Here is a 7500-nt window from a genome sequence, read left to right as displayed (position 1 = left end):
AAAAAGGAAGGTAATAACTGCCTTTTTTTTTGAGGCCGGAAAAAAATTGTCTGAGACCGACCGGGAAAAAACATTTTCTTATAGAGTTTGGCCCGTAGAATCCATAATTTCAAACAGTTCCAAGATTGGACTACTAGATAAAAAGTTACAGCCCTTTGAACTTTATATATATATATATATATATATATATATATATATATATATATATATATATATATATATATATATATAACTGTAGTAACTTTTGATTTAGTGGCCCAAGTCGGTTCATATTCCAGTGGAACTCGGGCGGGACTTTACGGAAGCGCAGGTATACGACGGGACGAACTAAATCACTCCTAGGGAGGCTCAGGTTTACGCCGGGGTATTTGCCACTGTTTCTCCCTGTCCCCGGGCGGGCGGTAAACGGCGGGAGTAGATGTAACTCTCTTAGTAAACTCGTTAAACGCGGGTAAACGGCGGGAGTAGATGTAACTCTCTTAGTAAACTCGTTAAACGCGGGTAAACGGCGGGAGTAGATGTAACTCTCTTAGTAAACTCGTTAAACGCGGGTAAACGGCGGGAGTAGATGTAACTCTCTTAGTAAACTCGTTAAACGCGGGGTAAACGGCGGGAGTAGATGTAACTCTCTTAGTAAACTCGTTAAACGCGGGTAAACGGCGGGAGTAGATGTAACTCTCTTAGTAAACTCGTTAAACGCGGGTAAACGGCGGGAGTAGATGTAACTCTCTTAGTAATCTCGTTAAACGCGGGTAAACGGCGGGAGTAGATGTAACTCTCTTAGTAAACTCGTTAAACGCGGGTAAACGGCGGGAGTAGATGTAACTCTCTTAGTAAACTCGTTAAACGCGGGTAAACGGCGGGAGTAGATGTAACTCTCTTACTAAACTCGTTAAACGCGGGTAAACGGCGGGAGTAGATGTAACTCTCTTAGTAGACTCGTTAAACGCGGGTAAACGGCGGGAGTAGATGTAACTCTCCTAATAAACTCGTTTAACGCGGGTAAACGGCGGGAGTAGATGTAACTCTCTTAGTAAACTCGTTAAACGCGGGTAAACGGCGGGGGTAGGTGTAACTCTTGTGAAATGGTAGGTATATGCCTCGACTAAGTACAACTCTAATTCTATTTAACCTACTACCTACCTAAAGGGTAGGTGGGCTGGGTTCACGCCCGCACCATTTGACCGTCCCTACCGTCGCAACCGGTGGGTTATTTATTACCCTCCCCTCCGCCACGACGCGCTTCCGAAGGGACGCCGAGCCAGCGGCTGTTAATGATTTGACATTTCAGGGAACTCGGCGGGTCTCGAATGCGGCGCGCTCGGACGGCCTCAATTCAGCGGTGCTCGCGATAACCCGCCGAGTTCCCCTGAAATGCAGAAGACGGCGAAACTTCGAGATCCGCTGCCGTCGCTTCTACGGTCGCAACCGTGGTCATTTTCTACCCTCCACGACACTCGGCGACGCCGCGCACCCGAAGGGACGCCGAGCTAGCGGCCGTTGACGGTTTGACATTTTAGGGGAACTCGGCGGGTCCCGAATGCGGCGCGCTCGGACGGCCTCAATTCAGCGGTGCTCGCGATAACCCGCCGAGTTCCCCTGAAATGCAGAAGACGGCGAAACTTCGAGATCCGCTGCCGTCGCTTCTACGGTCGCAACCGTGGTCATTTTCTACCCTCCACGACACTCGGCGACGCCGCGCACCCGAAGGGACGCCGAGCTAGCGGCCGTTGACGGTTTGACATTTTAGGGGAACTCGGCGGGTCCCGAATGCGGCGCGCTCGGACGGCCTCAATTCAGCGGTGCTCGCGATAACCCGCCGAGTTCCCCTGAAATGCAGAAGACGGCGAAACTTCGAGATCCGCTGCCGTCGCTTCTACGGTCGCAACCGTGGTCATTTTCTACCCTCCACGACACTCGGCGACGCCGCGCACCCGAAGGGACGCCGAGCTAGCGGCCGTTGACGGTTTGACATTTTAGGGGAACTCGGCGGGTCCCGAATGCGGCGCGCTCGGACGGCCTCAATTCAGCGGTGCTCGCGATAACCCGCCGAGTTCCCCTGAAATGCAGAAGACGGCGAAACTTCGAGATCCGCTGCCGTCGCTTCTACGGTCGCAACCGTGGTCATTTTCTACCCTCCACGACACTCGGCGACGCCGCGCACCCGAAGGGACGCCGAGCTAGCGGCCGTTGACGGTTTGACATTTCAGGGGAACTCGGCGGGTCCCGAATGCGGCGCGCTCGGACGGCCTCAATTCAGCGGTGCTCGCGAAAGGGCGAGTCTCCCTTAAACGCAATAGACCGCAAACCATTGGCGACTGTTACCCTCCTTGATACCGACACAATCCTTGATAATTTATTACGTTCCATGCCATGGCGGGCCGCTGTACGGAGTACTTTAATCCGACACTTTGTTCCTTAAATAGTGTTTAAATAAGGAAAATCGCGTTCAAAAAATCCAATTTTTCCCAACGCGGCCGCGTACCGTAAATAGAACCGCCAAAGTACGAAACTCCGATGCCCTCTCCGCTTCCACTAATACCGCCGCGCGATAGATGCACGAATCTCCCAGCGCGGCCGCGTTACGCTCCGACTCCTTTTTAAATCACGCCGAAGTACGAAACTCCGATGCCCTCTCCGCTTCCACTAATACCGCCGCGCGATAGATGCACGAATCTCCCAGCGCGGCCGCGTTACGCTCCGACTCCTTTTTAAATCACGCCGAAGTACGAAACTCCGATGCCCTCTCCGCTTCCACTAATACCGCCGCGCGATAGATGCACGAATCTCCCAGCGCGGCCGCGTTACGCTCCGACTCCTTTTTAAATCACGCCGAAGTACGAAACTCCGATGCCCTCTCCGCTTCCACTAATACCGCCGCGCGATAGATGCACGAATCTCCCAGCGCGGCCGCGTTACGCTCCGACTCCTTTTTAAATCACGCCGAAGTACGAAACTCCGATGCCCTTTCCGCTTCCACTAATACCGCCGCGCGATAGATGCACGAATCTCCCAGCGCGGCCGCGTTACGCTCCGACTCCTTTTTAAATCACGCCGAAGTACGAAACTCCGATGCCCTCTCCGCTTCCACTAATACCGCCGCGCGATAGATGCACGAATCTCCCAGCGCGGCCGCGTTACGCTCCGACTCCTTTTTAAATCACGCCGAAGTACGAAACTCCGATGCCCTTTCCGCTTCCACTAATACCGCCGCGCGATAGATGCACGAATCTCCCAGCGCGGCCGCGTTACGCTCCGACTCCTTTTTAAATCACGCCGAAGTACGAAACTCCGATGCCCTCTCCGCTTCCACTAATACCGCCGCGCGATAGATGCACGAATCTCCCAGCGCGGCCGCGTTACGCTCCGACTCCTTTTTAAATCACGCCGAAGTACGAAACTCCGATGCCCTCTCCGCTTCCTCTAATACCGCCGCCCGGCCCGCGTCCAGTTCTCCAAGCGCGGCCGCGGCTCAGGTTCCGATAGAGAATGCGTGTCGAAGTGTAAGTCTCCGCTGTCTAATCTGTGTAATCGGCGTGATTTATAGGTATCGTTTTCATTGCAGCGGCCGCGCTGCTATTCGAGGCGCGCGCTCGGTTTTCAACGTACGGAGAACGGACGGATACGCGTAACCACCCGCCGAGTTCCCCTGAATGTCGATCAACTATATTATGGTACTGGGTCTGTTCGTCGAGAGACGGCAGATACGTACTTCGAGCTTCTCGCGAAGTGTTTCAAACCAATTTGAACAATTCGCACCGCGGCTCGACGTCTTTTAAAAGACGATCCAGCTTTGCAGAAAGTTCTCCGCTTTGCGCCAGCAGCGATGTTTATCGTTTCTACTTTCGCCGTAGACTACGAAATATTGTTGGCGTTTCAGCGGCAGGACCGGAGCGAAGTACGGAGATCTTGCGAGTCCTTCGTTTTGCGCGCGACTCCTCGTTCATACCTTTGCTTTTGGACGGACGAGCCCGCGTCTTCACGGACGGATCTAGCGAGGTAAAAGGAGTGTCCGCACTCCGCTCCGAAATTGCGCTACCGCATGGGCGCACGTGTCCTTCGCTGACGATACGTGTGTCGGGGCGCGACCGTTCCGGGAGTCGTTCACAACGGCTCTCTCGGTCGGTCGCCCGGCGACCCCGCGTACCCAAGCCGTCTCTTATGCATGACCGTGGTCTGCGCGCCGTCCTGCGGCGCGCCGTACCGAATGCGGTCGACCAGATCGGCGAGTCGTCTTACGAGACGTACCGCACAAACGCACAATGCAAATGCTCGCCTCGTTCCGAGCGAGGATAGGCCGCATTCCCGCTGCGCCGCGGAATTTTACGGCAAATAGTATCTCGAACTGGAAAGTTTAGACTGTAGGCCCGGCGACCGAGCGATGCGAGGTCCCGGCGTCCTAAAGACGGCAGTATTAGGATGCACAAACGAAATCGTAACCCCGCATAGGCGCGAGTGCGAATTGCGCCGGAGTTTTAGATTTCTCCTCCTTCTCGGAGTTTAGGGTCGACGACCCGCGCGCGCCGCGTCTTTTGCTTTCACGCGCGCGTTCGGCGTCGTCCCGCACACACAACAAACCACCGACTCTCGTTTGAGCGCGGCGAGCTTCGCTCTTAGGAGCGTGCGGACCGCACACACGAGACGAAGCGGTCTTCGGAGAGTCCGCGTCTCGTCCCCCTCGCCCTCGATCCGTACGGCGGCTGCGCTGCCGCCGAATAGAGACCGGGCGTGCGGCGGCGGGATCGACGACGACGGCTCCCCGTACCGCGACCGACTCGCACCGGTCCTCGCGACCGGGCGCGGCGTCGAGCAGATCCCTGGTTGATCCTGCCAGTAGTCATATGCTTGTCTCAAAGATTAAGCCATGCATGTCTCAGTACATACCAAAATAAGGTGAAACCGCGAAAGGCTCATTATATCAGTTATGGTTCATTAGATCGTACCAACATTTACTTGGATAACTGTGGTAATTCTAGAGCTAATACATGCATACAGAACTCCGACCGGAGACGGAAGGAGCGCTTTTATTAGATCAAAACCAACACGGGCGGCGGGGGCCGGCGGCGCCTCGCGCGTTGTCGCGTTCTCGCCGTCTAAACATAGCTCGCACGACGAATCTGAATAACTTTATGCCGATCGCACGGTCACGCACCGGCGACGCATCTTTCAAATGTCTGCCTTATCAACTTTCGATGGTAGGTTATGCGCCTACCATGGTTGTAACGGGTAACGGGGAATCAGGGTTCGATTCCGGAGAGGGAGCCTGAGAAACGGCTACCACATCCAAGGAAGGCAGCAGGCGCGCAAATTACCCACTCCCGGCACGGGGAGGTAGTGACGAAAAATAACGATACGGGACTCATCCGAGGCCCCGTGATCGGAATGAGCACACTTTAAATCCTTTAACGAGGATCAATTGGAGGGCAAGTCTGGTGCCAGCAGCCGCGGTAATTCCAGCTCCAATAGCGTATATTAAAGTTGCTGCGGTTAAAAAGCTCGTAGTCGAAATTGTGTCCTCGGCCGCCGGTTCGTCGCTCGCGACGCCAACTGGCGCGCACCGCTGGACGTCCAGCCGGTACAACGAACTCGCCTACGGGGTGCTCTTAACCGAGTGTCCAGGCGGGGGCCGGCAACGTTACTTTGAACAAATTAAAGTGCTTAAAGCAGGCTAAATTGCGCTCGCATACACGCGCATGGAATAATCGAATAGGACCTCCGTTCTATTTTGTTGGGTTTTTGTGGAACGACAGACGGAGGTAATGATCAATGGGTGCGGATGGGGGCATTCGTATTGCGACGTTAGAGGTGAAATTCTTGGATCGTCGCAAGACGGACTTAAGCGAAAGCATTTGCCAAAAACGCTTTCATCGATCAAGAACGAAAGTTAGAGGTTCGAAGGCGATCAGATACCGCCCTAGTTCTAACCATAAACTATGCCAGCTAGCGATCCGCCGAAGTTACTTCTATGACTCGGCGGGCAGCTTCCGGGAAACCAAAGCTTTCGGGTTCCGGGGGAAGTATGGTTGCAAAGCTGAAACTTAAAGGAATTGACGGAAGGGCACCACCAGGAGTGGAGCCTGCGGCTTAATTTGACTCAACACGGGAAACCTCACCAGGCCCGGACACCGGAAGGATTGACAGATTGAGAGCTCTTTCTTGATTCGGTGGGTGGTGGTGCATGGCCGTTCTTAGTTGGTGGAGCGATTTGTCTGGTTAATTCCGATAACGAACGAGACTCTGTCCTGCTTAATAGCCGAAAGAACGCACGGAGGCGCACGCCCGGCGGCGCGCTTCGCGCGTAGTCGTCGCGGTCGTGTCGTCGTCGTTCGTTCAAACACAGGCATCTCGAAGGCCGGCGTTCCTCGCGTGCCTCCCGCGCGATCAAACGTCTCCCGGCGCGTCGTACCTCGGTGCGGCGCGTACGTCGCCGTCCGGTCGCCCAGCGGCCGCGTCGGAGCGACGGGGGACGCGCGCGTGCGACGGTTGCACGAGCGCACGGTTCTTACACTGTCTGCGGACAAACATATCTTCTTAGAGGGACAAGCGGCTCGAAGCCGCGCTATAGAGAGCAATAACAGGTCTGTGATGCCCTTAGATGTCCTGGGCCGCACGCGCGCTACACTGAAGGAATCAGCGTGTGCGCAGATAGCCCTCGGCCGAGAGGCCCGGGTAATCCGCTGAAACTCCTTCGTGCTAGGGATTGGGGCTTGAAATTCTTCCCCATGAACGAGGAATTCCCAGTAAGCGCGAGTCATAAGCTCGCGTTGATTACGTCCCTGCCCTTTGTACACACCGCCCGTCGCTACTACCGATCGAACGATTTAGCGAGGTCTTCGGACCGACGCCCGTCGGCCTACCGTCGACGGACGCGTGGGAAAGTCGACCGAACTTGATCGTTTAGAGGAAGTAAAAGTCGTAACAAGGTTTCCGTAGGTGAACCTGCGGAAGGATCATTAAAGTTCTTTCGTACGGAAGCGTAGACGCCCGACGTCGTCGCTTATCCGCGAAGAGCGAAAAACACTGACCGAACCGACGACGGAGACGCGCTCGCCCGCTCGCCCCCGATGATCGCCTTCCGGCTTATCCGCCGCCGCGTTTCGCTGCGCGGTGTCGATATCGGAACGGCGTCTCGGCGCGCGCGCGGTGGGCTCGTTCTTCGTCGTCGGTATTTTTTTCCGGCGAGAGCGAACGCGCCGTCACGGACGGGCTCCCGGACGCGCCACACGACCACGTTGTGTGCGCGTCCTGCGCGGGATCCGTTCGGCGTTCGCGATCGCCGGGTTTCGAGGTGCGCGAAGGGGATGATCGCCTCTCGCACGCGCGCGCACGCACGCTCTCGCGTTTCGATCGAGAATTCGACGCGGTCCGTGCCGCGCCGGCGGAGGCGTTTTGCGTTTCCTCGCCGCGCCCTCGAGCACAAAGCGCTGTCCGACACGCGGAGGGGCGAGAGCTCCGCGCGCGGAACTTTTCTGAAAAGGAAAAAAAAAACTGTAAAACACC

At 55.8% G+C, this 7500-nt stretch overlaps 1 non-coding gene across 1 annotated transcript; it reads left to right on the top strand.

Moving 5' to 3' along the window:
* The first annotated feature begins 4814 nt into the window (after window positions 1-4814).
* Window positions 4815-6956, top strand: LOC116160751. The gene has a single exon (XR_004143336.1). It is a non-coding gene; the product is annotated as a small subunit ribosomal RNA (ribosomal RNA).
* The last annotated feature ends 544 nt before the right edge of the window (window positions 6957-7500 follow it).

This window comes from Photinus pyralis, unplaced genomic scaffold, assembly GCF_008802855.1.
Source record: "Photinus pyralis isolate 1611_PpyrPB1 unplaced genomic scaffold, Ppyr1.3 Ppyr1.4_LG1, whole genome shotgun sequence".
NCBI lineage: Eukaryota > Metazoa > Arthropoda > Insecta > Coleoptera > Lampyridae > Photinus > Photinus pyralis.
Note: the sequence above shows the minus strand (reverse complement) of the source record. Positions and strands in the feature narration are given on the sequence as shown.